At 37.2% G+C, this 24064-nt stretch overlaps 1 non-coding gene across 1 annotated transcript; it reads left to right on the forward strand.

Moving 5' to 3' along the window:
- The first annotated feature begins 10693 nt into the window (after positions 1-10693).
- LOC112997935 (small nucleolar RNA R71) lies at positions 10694-10800 on the forward strand. The gene has a single exon (XR_003262983.1). It is a non-coding gene; the product is annotated as a small nucleolar RNA R71 (small nucleolar RNA).
- The last annotated feature ends 13264 nt before the right edge of the window (positions 10801-24064 follow it).

Below are 24064 nucleotides of genomic sequence, written 5' to 3' on the forward strand. Positions count from 1 at the left end.
TTATTTATTATTTATGTTAAACTTAATTCTCTAATTTTTAAAATCAATTTATTTTTTGGAAAATCTGTTTTTTGGCGGTTTAAACTACTTAATGACGGTTTGAACTGTTATAAAGTGTAATTTTTTATCATTTAAACTGAAGGACTAAATTGAAGAAAAAAATAGACGATCAAATTGAATCTAAAAAATAAATTAGAAGACTAAAAATTAATTTAACCTAATTTTTATTTTTTTGGCAAAATTTAACAAATTATGTTGGCATATTTTAACTCCACTATTAAAAATTTGACGAATTTTATTTTTTGTCACCTATTCATTGATTGACTAATGAAGCTAACATTTTCCAGCGGTTTTTAATAGTCACTAAACACATATTTTACATAAGTATTTTGAACATAGAGACAACTAATTAAAAACTATCATTATTATTAAGTTTTTATTTTTTTTTCCTTTCCCTCTCTCAAAAAGATCTAGGCCTACCTTTGTGTCACCACATGCTCCTAAGCACGTTCATGTCGTTGAACGTGTCGACGATGTTGTGATTGTTTGTGAGCTTGAAGGTGAACCTGCTCGAGTTCTCAATGCATGTTAGGCTCAATTGATTGCCAATACTAAGAGGATCTTGTTTAGTTGATTGAGTAGAGTGTGTGAGGGTTATAAATTTCTTGATATCTTATTCAATTCCTATAGATAAAAAAATTGATTGCCAATAATAGATATGAACAAGCACAAGTAAAGTTGCATTGCGTTGAAGGACTCATTGATGTTGAGGTTGTTGATCTCTATTATGTTGAAGTAGCAGTACAGGGAGAAGAAATGGAAGATTTGGTTGAAATAGCAATATTCTCCCATCTTTTTTTAAAAGTGTAAAAGGATTATGGAATAGTTGATAAAGGTCTCTATAGAGCTTTTAGGGAGAGGGTGTTTGGGAACCTCTTATAAGGCAGTTCAATCTCACGACAATAAAACATAAATAAAAAATAATAATTTTAATTTTTATAAGGCAATTCAACCTCTTTTTCATATTTTAATTTTTAGTCCCTCATAAATATTTGAACAACTTTCAATCTTTCCTTAATTATCTACTAGCCTTTTTAGTCATCCACGTTAACATGAGTATGCTAAGTGCTAACATGATAAACAAATATCCACATTAGCATGAGATCTGGGAGCCGTGACATTCATGCCACATGACACCACATGGAGGTGTCATGTGGTAGAACGTGGAAGTGTTAGGTGACACGGTACCCCATATGATGCCACGCGACACTCCAAGAAAGTGCCACATGTTAGCCTTGATGGTATGCCATATGATACTTTCATGTGGTGTCACGTGACACAATGTTTTTGTTATCCTTTTTAGTTGAAACAAAATTTTGAAATTGAATTTTTATTTCTTACAAAATTTCCATTCTACGATTCAAGTCCCCAAAAAATTGAATTTTGGTTTATAGTCCTTAATTGATTTGTTGTCTTAATTTAGTTTCTCTTCGTCCATTTTAGAATTTAAATTCTTATTCACCTAAACTGGAAGCTTACTTGGTAAAAATAAGCCTAAAATAAAATAATCGTTATAGAGACAAAGGTGTGAGGGTAACCTTTTTCCCTTTATGTACAAATGAAAATTTGTTAGTGACACCCTTATGGACAACATACCTATCATATTGCCAAGGCCTTCTAAGTAAGAGATGACTAGCCTCCATAGGGACTACATCAAACAGTATCTCATCAACATATTTTCCAATGGAGAAGCATATAAAAAATTTTCTATCTACAACTAGCTCACCATTCTCACTCAACCATTGTAGTTTGTAAGGCCTAGGATGAGGGAGAGTTTTTAAATCAAGCTTTTCAATCAATCTTTGGCTAGCTACATTGGTGCAACTACCCCCATTAATAATCAAAGAACATATTTTCCCTATGACCATGCACATAGTATGAAAAACGTTCTCCCTTTGAGTTTCATCTCTATCCTTAAACACACTACCCATTAATCTCCTTAAACACACTTTAACTCTTATTACAAGAACTAGAAGATATCCCATTACCCAACACAACCATAGTCCTTTTGTTAGGACATTGGGAGCAATGTGACCATTTCCCAAACACTTAAAACATTTAACAGAACTCGTTTTTTGAAGAAGTGAGAGTAGGGTTAAAATTATTTTTACTAAGTGCAACACCTTTCTCATGAGATTTGAATGAACCTCCTTCCTTCTTCTTAAATGTTTCCTTATCTTTCCAAGTTGAAGAGCCATAGGGGGACTTCTTGTATATTTGCTTCCTCTTTAATTTTTGCTCCACCTTCATAGCTTGATGAATGAGATCCTCCAAAGAGACATAGTGGTGCAACTCTACAATGTATTGGATCTCCCTATTGAGACCATGCAAAAACCTTGTCATGGTGGCCTTTTGAGACTCCTAAATTTGAGCCCTAATCAATGAAATCTCCATCTCTTTGTAATACTCATCCACACTCATATTTCCTTGAATTAGTCTTTGAAACTTGTTGTGAAGGTCTCTCCCATAATAAAATGACACAAATATCTCTCTCAAAACTCTCTTCATGTCTAGCCAAGTATTAATCAAAGGCCTTCTCGTCCTCTCAACATCACTCCTCACTTGGTTCCACCACACTAAGGCATATCCCTCAAACACCAGGGAGGCCAATTCGGTCCTCTTCTCTTCATTGTAGTTGTAGCAAGAAAAGACTTGCTCAACCTTTATCTCTCACTCAAGATATACTTTTGGATCATAAGTCTCGTTAAAAGTAGGGATCTTCACCTTCACTCCCTCAATCCCTTCCTTTCCTTGCCTACCTCCATATCTTCTATGATTTCTTCTCTTCCTATACCCCTCATTCCTTCTTCATCCCTCATCCTCTTTGATCGAGGCCGTACCCGAATCAAATAAACATGAAAATGCAGTAACTAGGAAGTGATCCTAGGTCGTTTCCCAACGAGCAGTGACAAGCCAAATGTTCATAATATACTTGCAGTAACAGTAATAGTAACGATGGGGGGGGGGGGGGGTTGTTTGCTTTTGTAAATTAAACAGCGAATATATGTGAATTAGAAAATATCAGAATTAAAACACGTTGCTTCCCCTTGATTCACAAGCAAGTCTCTTATCCTAGGTTACGAGAGTTTATCCTTTATCAGTTTAACCACTTAATCCAACCCTAAATTAAATTACTAAGCGAAATTCAACATAAGGCATTCATTATGTGATTAAGCATCACATACACCAATTACTCATAAACGATCATTAAGCATGAACGTAAATTAAGCGCAGAGACAATTAATCAAGCACTAAGCATGCATGAATTAAAAGCAACAAATTCAAAGTAATTAGTGAAGAGGAAAAACTAAACAGAATTTAACAGTAATAATAGAACCTCAAAGAGAACTGTGCTTGATCCTCAAGGGAAAACAACGCTGCGGACTAGCCTTCCATTAATCAAATAGAGAATGAAATTTTATTGATAAAACTAAAAGTCTGAACTGGAATTGAAAAAAAAACGAAAATAAAAGAGAAAGAGAAGAGAGACTAAAACTAAAAACGAAAAATAGAAGAGAGAGAGGAGAGAGAGGGAGTCTCCCGCGAGGGAGAGAGGGAGTCTCCCGCGAGGGAGAGAGGGAGTCCCCTAAACTAGAACCTTGGTGCTGTTATATAGTTTTTTTCAGCCCCAAAGCTTACAAATATGTTTTAAATCCAGGCCCATAAATAAATTAAATTCAAATCTAGATAAGATAAGATAAGATCTAGATTAAATAATATCTAGATGATAAATTCAAATCTAGATAAGATAAGATAAGATCTAGATTGAATAATATCTAGATGAGAAATTCAAATCTAGATAAGATAAGATCTAGATTAAATAATATCTAGATGAGATCAAATCTAAATAATATCTAGATAAGATAAAGATAAGATAAGATCTAATTCTGTAGAATAAAATAGTCTGCCCTCTTCAAGTCCAAGCTCAATTCTGGATTCAAGCCCAATGCTAGATTCAAGCCCAATGCTTCATTAATTCCTGAAATTAGATTAAAAACATCAAATTGGCTGAATGGGCCCAAATAATAAAACTGTCTAATTAATTGACAATTAAGACCAATCAATAATTAAAATGGTGCAAAAAGGGTTTAGAAAATAGAAGAAAATGATGGCACATCAAAACCCCCCATACTTAGCCTTTTGCACTCCTGGGCAAAATGAAACAAAGAACAAAATCCAAGGATATCAGAGGGAGACAAACAAAAACATTCACATATTTCTCAATGAACATCAAGGAATAAAAGGAATGGGTAACATCTAACATAAGGAGATCCAAAAAGTCAAGACATTCATGAAAATCATCCAAGCAACCCAATCATGGCAAAATAGTTAATCAGCTCAAGAATGAAAAGTGATAAAACCTCACAAGATATACACTCTATCTCTCAAGTGTCTAGGCTACTATTTACCCTCAAAGCACCCATGAAAGCAAACACCACATAAACTTGGCAAGATTCTAAAATTGACAATCAACCATAAACACAAGCACATGAGGATCAAAAGGTCTTTTAAGGTTGTAATGGGGCCAAGGACAAGGTATGGAGAAATATGGAATAAGTGGCTAAATCCCAAAGGAATAGAGGAGCAAAGGGGAATAAGTGCATATTAAGAAAAAAAATAAGAAAATAAAAAGAAGTAAAGATAAAAATTAAACATGAAGAGTAGAACCAAGAGTTTCATCATTCTTGTGCCATTAAAGATCTTATTCACTCAACTTTATTGCTTTTTTTTTTGTTTTTTCTTTTTTTTTTTTCGAATTTTTTTTTTTTTTTTTTTCGAATTTTTTTTTTTTTTTGCCTTTGAGAAACAACATTTCATTCAGCATGTCCAACATTTAACCAATATACAATGTACATCAAGTATGGCCCAAAATACATCATGAAGCATAGTCAACAAAACAAGTTGTCCAATGAAACAAAAACCCCCCACACTTATTCCCAAAACAATTCCAAAGCTCCAAAATTCCTTAAGGATATGGTAATATCATGGTTTTTCACTTAAGGCTTGTAGTGAGCTTCAAAACAAGGAAAGGGACACAAGGCTCAAAAGGGCTATCAAAGGAATTAATTCAAGGTAAGTCCATTTGGCTAGAAGCTTATAAGAACAAAATTGCCTTAATCATTTCCAAATATGCATGTGAATTAGGACGCATCAACAAGAATCAAGCCAAGGCTATTGTGCAAGCAATCAATGGGGCAAAACACACCAAATGATTATAATGATGGATGGCTCAAATTCTCACAAAGGTAAAATCATCACTTTCAAATTGAGCTTTCAAAACTATCATGACATGTAGAGAAGAATCAAGGATTTCAAGTCACAAAATGTCAAGAACTTTTATTTTCAAAACAATTACCCATTTCTTGAACATATCCTATAATTCAAAGAAAAACATGCAAACTCGTACGTGCACACAAAATTGACCCAAAATATTAAACTGAAAATCCGACGAAACTAACAACATTAACAAATTAACACAACTAACAAATTAACAAAACCAACAAAACTAGCAAAACCAAAGAACACTCCCCCCCCCCCCCCCCATACTTAAACAACACATTGTCCTCAATGTAGCACAATTAAAAGATTAAAAACAATTAAATCATCAAAGAGAATCGGACAAGTGTAATAAAAGCAAAGAAGGAGATAGGAAAAGAAAAACTCCCTAAGTCATGGTGGAGGAAGAGTAGGGTGGAGTAAGGAAGTCTCTTCCACCACTACGTCCACTAAAGAAGGGTTCGTGAGGAATGGCTTAAGTCGATGTCCGTTGACCTTGAAGCTCTTGTTTGTGGAGTCGCTTTTGATCTCAACTGTACCATAAGGAAAAACATTAGTAACAACAAAAGGATCAATCCACTTAGACCTCAACTTACCACTCATGAGTCCAAGCCTAGAATTATACAATAACACTTTTTGCCCAACCACAAAGTCTTTTTTAACTATCATGCTATCATGGAACTTCTTGGTCTTTTCTTTGTAGAACTTGGCATTCTCGTAGGCGTCTAGGCGGATTTCATCTAACTCACTCAGTTGCAACTTCCTTTCCTCGCCAGCTTGATCCATAGAGAAGTTGCAAGTCTTCACTGCCCAGTATGCTTTGTGCTCAATTTCCACTGGAAGATGACATGCCTTTCCAAAGACAACCCGATAAGGAGACATTCCTATGGGTGCTTTGTAGGCAGTCCGATGTGCCCAGAGAGCATCATCAAGCCTGGTACTCCAATCTTTCCTGCTTGGCTGCACAATCTTCTCTAGAATTCTCTTGATTTCCCTGTTAGAAATTTCTGCCTGTCCATTAGTCTGGGGGTGGTATGGTGTGGATACCCTGTGTACCACCCCGTACTTTTTAAGCAGGGCATGCATTGTCCTGTTGCAAAAATGGGTTCCTTGATCACTAACAATTGCTTTAGGTACTCCAAACCTGCAAAACAGATTAGACCTGACAAAGTCTGCGACAACTTTAGCATCATTAGTTCTAGTGGGCTTGGCTTCCACCCATTTTGAAACATAGTCAACTGCAAGGAGAATGTAAACATAACCAAAAGAGACAGGAAAAGGACCCATGAAATCTATACCCCAGACATCAAACACCTCACAAAATAGCATAGGTTGCTGAGGCATTTGTTGTCGCCATGTAAGTGTATGTCCTGCTCTCTGACACTGCTCACAAGTGCTGCAGATCTTCCACGCATCTTTAAATATGGTGGGCCAATAAAAACCACAATCAAGCACTTTGCGAGCTGTCCTTTGAACACCCAGATGACCTCCTGGTGCGGAAGAATGACAGAACTGCAGGACTGAGTCAGTCTCATGATCTGGAATGCACCGTCTAATGACCTGATCACTGCACAATTTCCACAAGTAGGGGTCATCCCAAATAAAATGCTTAGCATCACTTTTAATCTTATCTTTTTGGGCCTTAGATGCTAAGGGAGGAAAAACAGAGGCAACTAAATAATTGACAATGTTAGCAAACCAGGGAGTAGAAAGAGAGTCAGAAATACTATACAATATATACAAATGATCATCCGGGAAATCATCCCGAATAGGTGAATCTGCATCAGAGACACGTTCGATCTGGCTCAAATGATCAGCAACTAGATTTTGTGCTCCGCTCCTATCACGGATCTCCAAGTCAAACTCTTGGAGCCAGAGCATCCATCGGATCAACCTAGGCTTAGAATCAGCCTTCTTCAACAAGTACTTTAGAGCTGCATGGTCAGTATAAACAATAATGCGAGTACCAAGCAAATAAGATCGAAATTTTTCAAGAGCAAAAACTATGGCTAGAAGCTCTTTCTCAGTAGTAGTATAATTTGCTTGGGCAGCATCTAAAGTCCTAGAAGCATAATATATCACCCTGGGCAATTTATCAATTTTCTGAGCAAGGACAGCCCCCAATGCATAATTTGATGCATCACACATAAGCTCAAAAGGGGCTGTCCAATCGGGTGCCTGGATGATGGGGGTGGTAGTTAACGCTCTTTTGAGGCAATCAAAAGCCTCTTTGCATCTGTCATTAAAGTCAAACTCAACCTCCTTTTGCAACAAGTTGGACAGTGGAAGGGCTACTTTGCTAAAATCCCTTATAAAGCGCCTGTAGAATCCTGCATGACCAAGAAAAGATCGCACCTCTCGCACACAAGAGGGGTAAGACAATTGTGAAATAACAGAAATTTTTGCAGGATCTACTTCAATGCCCTTATTGGAAATAATGTGGCCTAAAACTATACCTTTCTCAACCATAAAATGACATTTTTCAAAATTTAGAACAAGGTTAGTTTCAATGCATCTATTCAAAACTTTTTCCAAACTATTCAAACAACCATCAAAAGAGGATCCATATACAGTGAAATCATCCATAAACACCTCTATGCAATTTTCTAAAAAATCACTGAAAATACTAATCATGCACCGCTGGAAGGTACCAGGGGCATTGCACAGGCCGAAAGGCATCCTCCTATAAGCAAAAGTGCCGAAGGGGCAGGTGAATGTGGTCTTTTCCTGATCCTCAGGAGCAATAGTAATTTGCATATAACCAGAAAAACCATCAAGGAAACAGTAGTGGGATTTACCTGCCAGGCGTTCAAGCATCTGGTCAATGAATGGCAGGGGAAAATGGTCCTTTTTGGTAACCTGGTTCAGCCTCCTATAGTCAATGCAGACTCTCCAACTGTTCTGCACCCGAGTAGGAATCAGCTCCCCCTTCTCATTTCTGATCACTGTGAGGCCAGTCTTTTTCGGGACTACCTGGACGGGACTCACCCATTGGCTGTCGGAGATAGGATAAATGATTCCAGCTTGCAAAAGCTTGGTTATCTCCTTCTTCACTACATCAAGAATCACCGGGTTGAGTCTTCTCTGTGGCTGTCTTACTGGTTTAGCTCCATCCTCTAAATTTATTCGATGCATACATGTGGATGGGCTAATACCAGGAATGTCCGCCAGGGTCCAGCCTATAGCCTTCTTATGCTTCTTGAGAACTGACAACAACTTCTCCTCTTGCTCATCAGCAAGGGAGGTAGATATAATCACTGGAAAACTCTTGCTATCATCCAAGTAAGCGTATTTTAAATTTGATGGCAGAGGCTTCAATTCTGGTGTGGTCGGCTGGACAGTGGTAGAAGGAGATGGTTTCTCAGCCTTGACCTCATAAAGAAAGTCAGAGGTATGTGTACTTCCTGAAACATGGTTAGTCCTATCTGACTCTATAAAATCAATCTCAAGAGGTAAAACACCACCACCAGGCATGCAATCAATATCACTCTCAGATTCACTCTCAGCATCAAATTCAGACATATGATCAAGTACAATTTCAGACTCAATGCATGAAGAGTGAGAGGCATGCAGATTAGAATAAAGATCAGTCATGTATTCATCAACAACATGGTCAATTATTTCAGCACGAAATACAGAAAGATCTTCAGATGAGTATTTCATAGCATCCAGAATATTAAAATGAACAGTTATATCACCAAACTCCATAGACAGTGTGCCTGCATAAACATCTATCTTAGTTCTAGCAGTTTTCATAAAGGGTCTGCCTAGAATGATGGGAACTGATCCTTGAGAAAATCCATCTTCCATATTCAAGATATAAAAATCAACAGGGAAAATCAGTTCACCAACTCTAACTAAGACATCTTCTATGAAACCAACAGGATAGGCAACACTTCTATTAGCTAAATGAATTACCACATCAGTTGACTGCAAGGGACCTAGAGATAGAGAATTAAAAATAGACAGAGGCATAACACTAACAGAAGCTCCTAAATCTAGCATGGCATTGTCAAACTTACTATTCCCTATGATACAAGGTATGCTGAATGTACCTGGATCTTTGCATTTTTCAGGAATTTGAGGAACAGATTTACAAATCAATGCGGAGACATTTCTGCCCACGCTAATCCGTTCACTTCCTTTAAGCTTCCGCTTATTAGTGCACAGCTCCTTCAAGAATTTGGCATATCTTGGAATTTGCTTTATTGCATCCAACAGAGGTATGTTTACCTCTACCTTTCTAAACGTTTCCAAGATCTCTTTCTCTGCCTCTTCCATTTTTTTGTTGGAAACTGCTCTTGGAGGGAATGGAAGAGGGGGAATGTGCTGCTTCTGCAAATCAGAATTACCTGTGGAAGAAGATTCACCTGCACAGAAATTGTTAGGTAAATTTTTGTCATCACCTTTTTCTGGAATAGAGTGAAGTTTGGCAGGTTCATTTGCAGATGAGGAAGGTGCTACGGGTTGAGGTCCTTGACATTGCTTTCCCGACCTCAATGAAATGGCATTGACATTTTTGGGGTTTTGGACAGCTTGAGAAGGCAGCTTGTCAGAATTCTGGGACTGTTGTTGATTCAATTGAGTAGCTAATTGTCCCATCTGATTGGTTAAGCTCTGAATGGAGGCTCTGGTCTCTTGCTGAAACTGCATGTTCTGCATAGTCATTTGCCTCACAAGTTCTTCGAGGGAAGGTTGTGGAGGGGCCTCAACTGTTGGCTGTTTCTGGGGTTGTTGCTGTTGTTGGATTGGTGGAGGAATGTATGGTCTGCTTGGGCCAGCAGCATTTTGGAAGGAAGGAGCAGGCTGCTGTTGTTGTTGAGGGCTGGACCATCTGAGGTTAGGGTGATTCCTCCATCCAGGGTTGTATCTGTTGCTGGAAAGGTCATAATTGTTCTGCTGTGGTTGATTTTGCTGCTGAGGTTGAGGAGGTCTATTGTAAATATTTGCAGCATAAGCTTCAGGCTGCTCAATTGCTCCAGGTTGCTGCATGGAAGGGCAAAGGTCTGTATGGTGGTCAGCAGAGGAGCACAAACCACAAACCCTTGCGACAGGTACAGATTTCTGATTCAAGGCCAGCTGGGTTACCAAGTTGACCAACGCATCCAGTTTGCCTTCAAGCTTCTTAGTTTCAGATGATGCAGATGGGTTTGTAGCTACCTCATGCACTCCTCTAATGACTATGGCATCATTTCTGGCACTAAACTGCTGGGAGTTGGAGGCCATCTTCTCAATTAAATTTCTGGCTTCAACAGGAGTCATGTCTCCAAGGGCTCCACCACTGGCAGCATCTATCATACTTCTCTCCATATTACTGAGTCCTTCATAAAAATATTGGAGAAGAAGCTGTTCTGAAATCTGATGGTGGGGGCAACTGGCACATAGTTTCTTAAATCTCTCCCAGTACTCATACAGGCTCTCTCCACTGAGTTGTCTAATACCTGAGACATCCTTCCTGATGGCTGTGGTCCTGGAAGCAGGGAAAAAATTTTCTAAGAATACTCTCTTAAGGTCATCCCAGCTCGTGATGGACCTTGGAGCAAGGTAATACAGCCAGTCCTTTGCCACTCCCTCTAATGAATGAGGAAAAGCCTTCAGAAATATGTGATCCTCTTGGACATCTGGGGGTTTCATGGTAGAGCAGACAATGTGAAATTCTTTCAAATGTTTGTGCGGGTCTTCACCTGCAAGGCCATGAAACTTTGGAAGCAAATGAATTAGTCCAGTCTTAAGAACATGTGGGACATCCTCATCAGGGTATTGGATGCACAAGCTTTCGTAGGTGAAATCAGGTGCAGCCATTTCCCTTAGAGTCCTCTCACGAGGTGGAGGTTGTGCCATGTTCTCAAAATGTGCAAAATCAGAATGCTCAGAATCAGAATGCTCAAAATTATAATGCTCAAGATCAGGATGTTCAAAATCACCAATAACAGAATGCACAGATTCACCAGTTATGGAATGCTCAGAATGATCAAAAGGTATAAAATGATGCCTAACTAATCTATGAAATGTCCTATCTATCTCAGGATCAAAGGGTTGTAAGTCAGATGGATTGCCTTTAGTCATACACTACATTCAGCATGCACACAACTAGTTGCCTTGTCATGTAAATAAAGGTGTAGGTTTGAACTACAGCTACCCTCAAATGATATCCAAATGACTTGAAATTTTGTGAGCAACCTTATAAAATGATGAGAAGATAGCACAAAAAATTTCAGACAAAAATTCAAAGTATAACTATGAAAGCTAAAAATGGTAGGTTAAGAAAAATAAGTGAATAAAACTTGAAAAATAAAAAACTTTTGACAGAATCGGTTTTTTTGGACGATGGAGACCTCAGCCGGCCATAGGCCGGCTACCATGGCGTAGGAAATTTTTTTCTACCCCAAATGCATATATAATAATTGCGATTCTGATAACCGGAGCAAAAGTTATGGCCGTTTGAAGTTTTGACAAACACAAAATTTGCTAGTTTTTTGGAACTTTCAAATCTGACCAAACTAAAGGCTCTAGCTATTTTTCCCACAAAATATGGATTAAAAGAAGTTACCACAAAAAAATTCAGCCAAAAATAACAACCCTAGCTACTAAAACAAAAAATCCCAAATAATTCAGCATGGGTGGTCGCTAAAATCCGTCTCTAGCTGATTTCTACTACTACCCTGTTTTTCCGCAAGCTGATTTCTACTACTACTCTGTTTTCAAGCACAATCTTCACAGCAAAACACCCAAGACTGAAACAGGGACTTTGTTTGTATTTAGATTAATGCAAACCCAATTTAAAAGCAAGAGATAAGAATTTAAAATAGAAGATAGAAGATAAGGTAAAGAAAAGATAAGATATTTAAAGATAAAATTCGAAGATAAAAGATTGAAAGATCAAAATAGAAGATAAAGATAATAGATAAGATAAGATAAAAAAAAATTTAAAGATAAGATATGATAAAATATTTAAATTGCGATAAAGATAACTACTTCTAAGAAATTCAAATAAATAAGATCTAAATCTACTAAATCTAAATACTTACTCCTAAAACCTAACAGTAAAAAATAAGGAATAACTACTTCTAAGGAAGACCGACAATGAAAATAAGGACTAAAATCTATATATTAAAATCGCTAAAACCTGACAAGTCTAATTAGCCTAGATATATGGATTCTGGATTTGTCTGTTATCAATACCAGTGAACTAATCAACACTAACACACATACTAACACAATACTAACAATTAAACATAAAACACGAAAGGATTAAACACACAACAATAACTAGCTATTATGAACCTTTGGACACTGCTCCCCGGCAACGGCGCCAAATTTGATCGAGGCCGTACCCGAATCAAATAAACATGAAAATGCAGTAACTAGGAAGTGATCCTAGGTCGTTTCCCAACGAGCAGTGACAAGCCAAATGTTCATAATATACTTGCAGTAACAGTAACAGTAACGATGGGGGGGGGGGGGGGTTGTTTGCTTTTGTAAATTAAACAGCGAATATATGTGAATTAGAAAATATCAGAATTAAAACACGTTGCTTTCCCTTGATTCACAAGCAAGTCTCTTATCCTAGGTTACGAGAGTTTATCCTTTATCAGTTTAACCACTTAATCCAACCCTAAATTAAATTACTAAGCGAAATTCAACATAAGGCATTCATTATGTGATTAAGCATCACATACACCAATTACTCATAAACGATCATTAAGCATGAACGTAAATTAAGCGCAGAGACAATTAATCAAGCACTAAGCATGCATGAATTAAAAGCAACAAATTCAAAGTAATTAGTGAAGAGGAAAAACTAAACAGTAATAATAGAACCTCAAAGAGAACTGTGCTTGATCCTCAAGGGAAAACAACGCTGCGGACTAGCCTTCCATTAATCAAATAGAGAATGAAATTTTATTGATAAAACTAAAAGTCTGAACTGGAATTGAAAAAAAACGAAAATAAAAGAGAAAGAGAAGAGAGACTAAAACTAAAAACGAAAAATAGAAGAGAGAGAGAGGAGAGAGAGAGAGTCTCCCGCGAGGGAGAGAGGGAGTCTCCCGCGAGGGAGAGAGGGAGTGCCCTAAACTAGAACCTTGGTGCTGTTATATAGTTTTTTTCAGCCCCAAAGCTTACAAATATGTTTTAAATCCAGGCCCATAAATAAATTAAATTCAAATCTAGATAAGATAAGATAAGATCTAGATTAAATAATATCTAGATGATAAATTCAAATCTAGATAAGATAAGATAAGATCTAGATTGAATAATATCTAGATGAGAAATTCAAATCTAGATAAGATAAGATCTAGATTAAATAATATCTAGATGAGATCAAATCTAAATAATATCTAGATAAGATAAAGATAAGATAAGATCTAATTCTGTAGAATAAAATAGTCTGCCCTCTTCAAGTCCAAGCTCAATTCTGGATTCAAGCCCAATGCTAGATTCAAGCCCAATGCTTCATTAATTCCTGAAATTAGATTAAAAACATCAAATTGGCTGAATGGGCCCAAATAATAAAACTGCCTAATTAATTGACAATTAAGACCAATCAATAATTAAAATGGTGCAAAAAGGGTTTAGAAAATAGAAGAAAATGATGACACATCACTCTTCATACCCCTCATCTTCTCCACGAAAAGAATTAGATGATCTGTTCTCTCTTCTTTGCTCTATATTTTCAATCCTCACACATAAAACTTCACTATTCTTGTGTATTCTTCCCAAACTCTCCTCTTTCTCCTTTCTCATTCTCTCCATCCTTTATTCATTTTCATAACTCATTATTCTCATTTGATCACCAAGTTTAATCATCTCTGCCATGAGCCTTGCAGTTTTTGGAGATGGTGGAGTAGCATCTCCACTTGTGGAAGCCATACCTACAAGGAAAGTTAGTGCACAAGTAATAAACAAAATATGGCATCATCACTCAAGTTAGTGTTTCACTGAAGTTCACTCGTGTATCACTATTTCAAGGCCTTTTCTTTTATGATATGCACTCTTGCCTTTTACCACTCTTGCTCCTCTTCAGCTCTTAACCAGAACCTTTGAGTGAAATATGTCAAATTAAAAATCAACTCAAGAAGCCAATAATAGAAATACTCTAAGACAAAACTTAAGAATTTTAAAGACAAGAAAAAAAATAATACTCAAAATGAATGTCAAGGAAGAAAAACTAGAAAACTCCAGAATCAAGAAAAGGATTGTCCCAGAATTGAACTAAACTAGATGTAAATAACCAACAAGATATTTTTTTTAAGTATAGGTATGTGAAAACTAGAAGGGAAACAACTCTGAAGCATAACCTTTTTTTGGTGCATTTCTTTTGCTCCCTTTTTATATCTTTGCACTTTTTTTTTGGCATGAAATTCAAATTTAAACGCAAATTAGTGATTAGCCAGACCCAAATATAGTATGTCAATTATCCAAATCTAGATTGTAACATAATTTTGGCTCCAAATTTGAAAATTGGATTTTTTTTACTTCTTTCTTTCCATTTTTTTTGCATGAATTTTTTATAATATATATATATATATATATATATATAGAGAGAGAGAGAGAGAGAGAGAGAGAGATAAGAAGACAAAAAGATATTGATACTAGATAGAATTTAGAAAAGAAAGATAGACTCAAAGAAATAGAACAAAGGAAGATGAAACAATAATATAGACTTAAATAAAAGGAAAAGAACAAACAAAGGAGAAAACACGGAAGAAGAAAGAAAACACAAAGGATAGATAACACCTGATTTCAAGAATCAGAGATGGAAAGAACAACGTCACAGTCTTGAAAGATTGATAAGTTGAGGATGATTTTCCACAAAGAATAAAATTATTTGATCAAAACCTAAGGTTTCACACAAGAATCAAGAGAAGTACTCTCTTAATTGTGTCTAATATGAAATTTCAACAAAAACTGGCAACAAAGTATTTAAGGAGTTTACTTATACTCTTACTAATAACCCTAATTAGGCTCAAGGCCCAATACCTAATCTAATAATTAAAAGACTTAACAATAACAATAAAAGGTCATGGAAACCCATTACAAGTCCAAAAATAGACCTAAAATACAATTAAAAAATGAAAATAAATCTTTTTTTCTAAAAGTTGGTTAAAATTTATGAGCTTCTCTTCTTCTTCTCTTTCCTCTATGAGAGAATTTAGTCTCTCACTAGGCTTTTCTTGAAATCTCTTACTCCTTACTCTAGTGATTGGTCCATCCATGTTGAGACCAACCATGACGAAGCTCCATGTGGAGCTTGTAGGCCTTGAATCTTCTTCATCAATGGAGTCCTTTGCTTCTTGAAGTTCAATGGCAGTGGCATGGAGAAGGAAGAAAGATGATTGGAGACACCACTTCAAGGAGAAGATGAGTCAAGAACAAGCTCACCACCATAGGAAGCCATGAATAAGAGCTTGAAGATAGAAGAAGATGAGTAGAGGGAGAAGAAGAGAAGAAGCACGAAATTTTATGCCTCGAATGAGGTATGAACTTTGAAGTGTAATTCTCAAATGATCAAAGTTGAAAAATGCACACACATGACCTCTATTTATAACCTAAGTGTCACACAAAATTGGAGGGAAATTTGAATCTCACTTGAATTTGAAATTGAATTTGTGGAGTGAAATTTTGGAGCCAAAATTTCACTAATTATGATTAGTGAATTTAAGCTATGGTTCAGCCCACTAATCCAAGATTCTCCACTAAGTGTGCTTAGGTGTCATGAGGCATGTAAAGCATGAAGGACATGCACAAAGTGTCACTATATGATGTGACAATGGAGTGTAGCAAACAAATGCTCACCTCCCCCTCTAAAATTTAATTGGATTGGGCTTCTCCCTATTCAATTAAATTTATTTTCCAACACACATATCAAATATTCACTTAATGCATGTGAAATTACAAAACTACCCCTAATACAAAAACTAGTCTAGGTGCCTTAAAATACAAGGGCTGAAAAATCCTATATTTCTAGGGTACCCTACCTACATTATGGAGCCCTAAATACAAGGCCCAAAAATAATGAAATCCTAATCTAATATGTACAAAGATAAGTGAACCCAACCTTGGCACATGGGCTCAAAAATCTACCCTGAGGTTCATGAGAACCCCAGTGCCTTCTTCAGCAGCTCTAGCTCAATCCTCTTGGAGCCTCTTGCTCATGGCTCTGGTGACTTGTCCCTTCCTAAGGAGGATTGCATCATCCCCTCCCCATTGAAGAGGATTTGACCTTAAATTTGTTGGTTCCTCCTCCTCAATATCAGTTCCACATGCAAAAGGAATTAAATCAGAAATGTTAAAAGTGGTGCTGACTCCATACTCTTCTGGGAGGTCCAACCTATAGGTATTGTTATTGATTCTCTCTGAGACCTGAAAAGGTTCATCCTCTCTAGGGCTAAGCTTGGATTTCCTTTTAGAAGGGAATCTATCCTTTCTAAGATGGAGTCAAACCCAGTCCCCCTCATTAAGAACTAGCTCCTTTCTTCCTCTATTGCCTTTAGTTGAATACACCTTTGTTTAGTTCTTAACCCTCTCATGCAACTTCTTTATAAACTCTGACCTAGATTCCCCTTCTTTATGTATAAAAGAAGTTTCAATTGGGATAGGAATGAGGTCTAAGGATGTTAGGGGATTGAACCCATAGACAACCTCAAAAGGGGATTGCTTGGTGGTTCTATGAACCCCTTTGTTGTAGGAAAATTCTACGTGAGGAAGATACTCATCCCAAGACTTATGGTTGTCTTTTAGAAGAGTCCTTAAAAGGGTGGATAAAGACCTATTCACTACCTCTGTTTGCCCATCAGTTTATGGATGGCAAGTGGTAGAGAAAAGAAGCTTAGTTCATAGCTTAGCCCATAAGATTTTCTAGAAGTGGCTAGCATCTCTATCTGACACAATGGTCCTAGGCAAACCATGGAGTCTCACAACTTCCCTGAAAAAGAGTTTTGAGACGTGGGAAGCATCATCCACCTTGTGACATGGTATAAAGTGTGCCATCTTGCTAAACCTATCCACCACCACAAAGATAGAGTCTACACCTCTTTGGGTTCTAGGAAGCCCAAGGACAAAGTCCATACTAATGTCTACCCAAGGTGTTGATGGGATGGGTAAGGGTGTGTATAGCCCATGAGGCATCACCCTAGACTTGGCTTGTAAACAAGCCACAACACACCTAGTGCAATGCTTATGAAGATCTTTCTTCATATGGGGCCAATAGAACTTTTCTTTGAGTAAGACAAGGGTCTTGTCTATCCCAAAGTGACCCATGATCCCACCCTTATGGCTCTCTTTCACAAGTAATTTCCTGATGGATCCTTGGGGTATGCAAAGCTTTCCCTCTTTGAACAAATACCCCTCAGCCAAATAAAATCCATCATGGGCCTTTTGCCCATAACTCTCATAAATGGGAGAGAAATTTTCATCTAAAGCATACAAGTCCCTAATGTTATCAAATCCTAAAATTTGAGCTCCTAGGGAGCAAAAAAATGTGTGCCTCCTAGAGAGGGCATCAACTACAACATTTGTTTTTCCCTGTTTGTATTAGATAATATATGGAAATTGCTCTAGGTACTCTACCCATTTTGCAGGCCTTTTGTTTAACTTGCTTTTCCCTCTAATGTACTTAAGTGATTCATGATCACTATGAATGACAAATTTCTTGGAAACAAGATAATGTTCCCAAGTTTGGGGGGCTATTATTAAGGCATAAAGCTCTTTATCATAGGTGGGGTAGTTGAGGGTGGCACCATGAAGTTTTTCACTAAAATAAGCAATAGGGTGCCCACCTTGCAACAATACATCTCCCACACCCACTCTAAAGGCATCACATTCTAGCTCAAAAGTTTTAGAAAAGTCAGGAAGAGCTAGAACAGATGCCTTGGTGAGCTTTTCTTTTAGCAAAGCAAAGGCTTGCTCTTGTCTTTCACCATAAGTAAATGCCACATTCTTCTTCACCAGCTCATTGAGAGGTGAGACAATTGTAGAGAAATTAGGAATGAACCTTCTGTAGAAGCTTGCTAACCCATGGAAGCTCCTAATATCTCGCACACTTTTTAGGGTGGGCCATTCTTAGATGGCCTTTATTTTCTCAGGGTCAACTTGGACCCCATTTCTACCAACTACAAACCCTTAGAAAACTATATTTTCTAAACAAAAGGTACACTTCTCTATATTTGCATAGAGGGTGTTTTTCCTAAGGACTGAAAGAACTTGCCTGAGATTTCCTAAGTGATCATCTAGCCTCCTATTGTACACTAAAATATCATCAAAATAAACAACTACAAATCTACCTATGAAATCCCTTAAGACATGATGCATAAGCCTCATAAAGGTGCTTGGTGCATTAGTGAGCCCAAAAGGCATTACTACCCATTCATACAAATCAAACATGGTCTTGAAAGCAGTTTTCCACTCATCACCCTCTTTCATCCTGATTTGGTGATAATCACTTTTAAGATCAATTTTTGAAAAGATGTTGGCACCGTGCTACTCATCAAGAAAATCATCAAGTCTAGGAATGAGGTGCCTATACTTTACTGTAATGTTGTTGATGGCCCTGCAATCTGTACACATTCTCCATTTACCATCCTTTTTGGGCACCAACATTAGCACAACACAAGGGCTTAAGCTCTCTTGGACCCAACCCTTCTCCAACAATTCTTTAACCTGAGACTCTATCTCCTTAGTCTCCTGAGGGTTAGTCTATAGGCTGGCCTATTAGGAAGGTTTGCTCTTGGGACTAAGTCTATTTGGTGTTCTATTCCCCTAAGAGAAGGTATCCCAGGGGGTATCTCTTTGGGAAATATATCACCAAATTCATGTAAGAGTTTTTGGACCTTTAGGGGTAAGGTCTCAAATGTAGGAATTGTGGCAGCGCTAAGGGAGGTTTCCCTTAATAAGAGAAGGTAGAAGAATTGTTTAAGAAGGATTGCTCTTTTGATATCACCTTTTGTTGCGACATAAATTTCCTTCTCAACAATCTTCTTGGAGGAATCTTTTTCCTCTTTTTCCTTCCCCTTGGCCTTTGAAGACAAGGCCTTACTATCCTTTTTTCTTCTTCTGTTTTTCTAGTTTTTCTTCCTCATCACTCTTATTTTTCATAGTTAGTTGATCTTTAGCCACCTGTAAAGGTGTTTGAGGATGCAACACAAACTTTGTTCCAAGGTGGGTGATGGTTATCTTATTAGTAGGCCATTATAGATGATTTTCCTATCATATTGCCATGGCCATTATAGATGATTTTCCTATCTTATATGTTCCAATGGAGAAGGGCTCTTTCACTTGTTCATTGACTATCATCTCCCCTTGATCATTGAGCCATTGAAGTTTGTAAGGCTTTGGATGGGAAGTGATAACAAGGCTCAACTTAGAGACTAATCTTGTTCTACAATAATTCCAACATGAACCACTATGTACAATGAGACAGCATGTGTTATAAAAATTTTTACACCTTGTATGAAAAATATTCTCTCTTTCAGATTGGGTCAAGTCACAAGATTGACCTCCTAGAAGCCTTCTGACCATTAGAAGGTCCCCTTCTTCTTGGGGACAGATTTCTTCACTAGATTCTTCCATTTTTGCTTCTTCACTTTCACTAGAGGAAGGCGAAGTAATAACCTCATCTTGGCTACTATTGTCGCAGCCTACCCTTCGGTGGGAGGGCGAGGCGAAAAACCAAATGTGTGTCTTCTCATGAAGAAAACGCGTGGATTCGCCACCAATGTTTATTAGAGGAAAACATTAGAAAAACCAAAAAGAGGTTTGCAAAACTTGAGAATAAGGGTTCGGGAGTTGTTTACGTATGGGGAAGGTATTAGAACCCCATGCGCCCGTCACAAGGGACGACAGCCTTTAATCGAGTGTGCAAAATATGACTTCAAAATTATGTATTTTCCCTTTTTATGTTTCTTTATTTTTTGGGGTCAAGAAGGGTGTTGCCCTTGCTCCTACGTATCCTCAGGTGCGATGGGGAATTCAGACCTACGTAGTTCTTTAAGTCTGAAAGTTCGTGTGTTACATTGATTTTATGTTTTTTGAAAGATTGATTTTAATTGCGAACAAAAGTCGTTTAAGGCGTTGGACCTTGAAACGATGTTTTAAACTTTGAAAAGCGGAGAGAATCGTTAAGGCATTGGACCTTGAAACGATCTTTTAAATTTGAAAAGAGGAGAAAGTCATTAAGGAATTGGACCTTGAAACGATCTCAAGTGATATTTGATAAAAAGAAATTAGTTATGAGTTGGTTTTATCTTGATTTTGTTTATTAACATCCAATCTTTTTAAAAGAGAACTTGCGGCACTAATGATCGGTTAAAACTTACTTTACAAAAGAAAAGCGATTATCGATGATAGAAGAAGGAGATGAATATGCACAAAACAACAAAGAGGACCCCCTAAGGGTGCATAGATCATGTTTAAATCCTTAAAAACAAACACTAACCGAATGGCGGACGAAGAACACCGAACAAAGAATGATGTAGAAGTCGATTACGGTCGCAATTCGGTAGCGCCTCGACCTGGTTTTTCTCTTCTTTCTTCTTCTTCTCTCCGATTTCTCTCAAAATCTCTCAATGCTAACCCTTGGAACCCTTTACTCAGCCTCCCTCATGCCTATTTATAGCATAAGATGACATTAGGGGTCATGGCAGCTCGCCCAGCGAGCTGCTGCTTAAACCTGAAGTAACCTTGCTCGCCTAAGCGAGCTGGTAACTTCACCCCTAAGCTATTTGGGGGCCCAGGCAAGCCAGGGTCCATAAAAAAAAGCTAAAAATGACCCTTTTTCCCTCCCCTTTGGGTATTTTTCGCATTCTTCACCAAAATGTCGAATGATCTTTTTTCTTGCACGGTAATTGGCATCGAATAGCTCAATTCGGCTAGCGAAAATCAAAACATCAATAAATGATAGTCCTCGGATGAAATTAGGGTTTGACAGTTACCCCTCTTTACTTATCTTTTATTTGAAAAATGAAAAGGTAAGTAAAGATAAGGACACTAATTTCATCCAAGCAACCTTGCTATCCGACCGGCAACTAGCGAAAACCAAGGAAGTGAAACCGAGAAATCATGATGACATTGAAGTTTTGTAGAGTAGAAGACATCTGAAGTTCTTTTTTTTCTTTTTCTTCTCTTTTCTTTCAAAGAATAGAGCAGAGGATGTTGAGTCCTATGAAGCACAAAGACAAGGACATTGAATCCTATAAAAGAAAAAAGACGTTGAAGTCTTTGAAAGTGTAAAAGACGGAAGACATTGAAGTCTTGTAAATGTAAATGAAGACATTGTAGTCTTTGGAAAGCGTAAATGACTGAAGACATTGAAGTCTTTGAAATGTAAATGAAGACATTGTAGTCTTTTGAAAGTGTAAATGACTGAAGACATTGAAGTCTTTGAAATGTAAATGAAGACATTGTAGTCTTTTGAAAGCGTAAATGACTGAAGACATTGAAGTCTTTTGAAATGTAAATGAAGACATTGTAGTCTTTTGAAAGCGTAAATGACTGAAGACATTGAAGTCTTTGAAATGTAAATGAAGACATTGTAGTCTTTTGAAAGCGTAAATGACTGAAGACATTGAAGTCTTTTGAAATGTAAATGAAGACATTGAAGTCTTTTGAAATGTAAATGAAGACATTGTAGTCTTTTGAAAGCGTAAATGACTGAAGAAATTGAAGTCTTTGAAATGTAAATGAAGACATTGTAGTCTTGAAAAAAGACATTGAAGTCTTTGAAATGTAAAGAAGACATTGAAGTCTTGACAAAATACATTGAAGTCTTTGAAATGTAAATGACAGAGGACTTTGAGTCCTATGAAATAAGCCAATAGGTACTAGTACCAAGGGGCTCAACCTTATGAGAAAGCAAGAGGTTGACTCTTTGAGAAGGCCTCTCATCCTAAACTTTATAACATAGGACATTAGATTTGGGAAAATTATGTATTTACGAACATGATTTTTGATATGCAAAAGCATGCAACCTTCACCTTGAAATGTAGTAAATGTATGCTCTGCATCTAGTAATGCAAAAGGTTTTGAATCATGAAAATTGTGTAATGCTCATGACATTCTTTCCTATTTTTGTGATTTTGATTTAATTTGTTTTGCTTTTTTTTTTCTTTTCGTGGAAAACACAAATTGACTGTTTCTTTCTAAAAGACATGATAACTCATGAGACCTCATCCTATCTTTTTGCAAATCTCCTCGGGGACTCCATTAGAGTGTATGTTTTGTTTGATTTAGTCACTTGATAATTTTCGAGTGACGACAATGGAGTTGTTTGACATTTAATCAATCAACCGAAATATTGATCCTAGGGTTTTCCCCTTTCTTTTCAAAAACTTCGATTATTCTGTACAACAATAAAACATAAGGCTTTGGGATTGATCGTGCGCCCCATAGAAGGATGACAATGGATTGTCACACTTTGGTATGTGACCAAGTGAAACTTTCCTGATTTAAAGTCATAGAGTGATGCCAAGCGTCTGTGGATCCCGCTAAAACTTGATGGCATGGGCTGATCCCAAAAGAATTTATACAACAAAGGCCACCCTTGGATTCAAAAGGAATCCTAAGGAGTCTGCATGAGCGACTAACATCAGATGTACCCTACTATCACAATTGTCTTTGGGCATTTTCCACGAGCTCCTGGTCGAATGAGTTTTCTTCTCAAATGTGCAAGTGCGAAACCTCGAGGATTCTTTTTTTTTTTTATACATATATATTTTTCAACAATCACAAGCGTGTGCGGGTTTCATTCCAGAATCCCAACTTAAAAGAAAATTAGTCATTCCTTGATCCACATGGGCTTTATTAGGCTTGTAATGTGGTCAGGGGTCAGAGGGCTATGAAAGAAAAGATCAGAGAGGCTCAAAGAGTGTTTGAGGGTTATATTGAGTAAGAACCTTGAGAATCTTGCTTGTACTTTTGTTCCTTTCAACTCTTGGGTTGGGCTCTACTCCTTTTGTCTTATACATTAATCTTTCATTGCATTTTTGCGCCTTTCTTGTAAAATCTGGAGATCTTTGTCTCTCTTTTTTTCTTCACTCGCCTTTGGCAGATTTTATTTTCTTTTTTCTTTTCATTGTTGCCCAACTTCATGCATGTGTTGTTTGTGTTGCTCTTCCCGTTGGTTTAGCGGTGGTTCGTACTCAAGGTTTCTAATTTGCTTTTGCTTTTTTTTTTGTTGTTTTCAAAAAACAAATATGCTTTGGCTCAGAGGGGGTAGCAAAGGATAAACTAGTGTTTTGGAGGTTGAAACATGGTCATGTGTCATTTCAAATCTTGACTTGGATCATTTTGTAGTTTGGATTTTGGGACAAAACCTTTGATAAACACGCTCCTGATTGTTTTTTCCTTTTTATTTTTTATTAACCCTAATTTTTGCCTAGGCCACCCTTTCGGGTTTTCGACCTACCAGGTGAGAACTTCTAATCTGGCCCTAGGTTCGCTTGAGGCTCCTGCATGGTGCCTCTCATTGCCCCAGTGTAGGGCTTTAAGGTATCTATTGCTTTTTTTTGTCATGACCTTGTAGTAAGGAAAAAAAATGAAAGAAACTGTGCAGGTTCTCGAAAATGAATTTTCAAGGACGAGAAACATTTACAAAATTTTCAATTGACAGATTAAGTCGAACGACTCCTGTTCTTGATAACTCACTTTTCTCTCAAAAAGACAACATTTAGGAATGATAAAATAAGGTCACATGAATGTCTGTACTTTTTATTTGAAACATAGTCAATCAAAC

This window comes from Glycine max, chromosome 9, assembly GCF_000004515.6.
Source record: "Glycine max cultivar Williams 82 chromosome 9, Glycine_max_v4.0, whole genome shotgun sequence".
NCBI classification, from domain to species: Eukaryota; Viridiplantae; Streptophyta; class Magnoliopsida; order Fabales; family Fabaceae; genus Glycine; species Glycine max.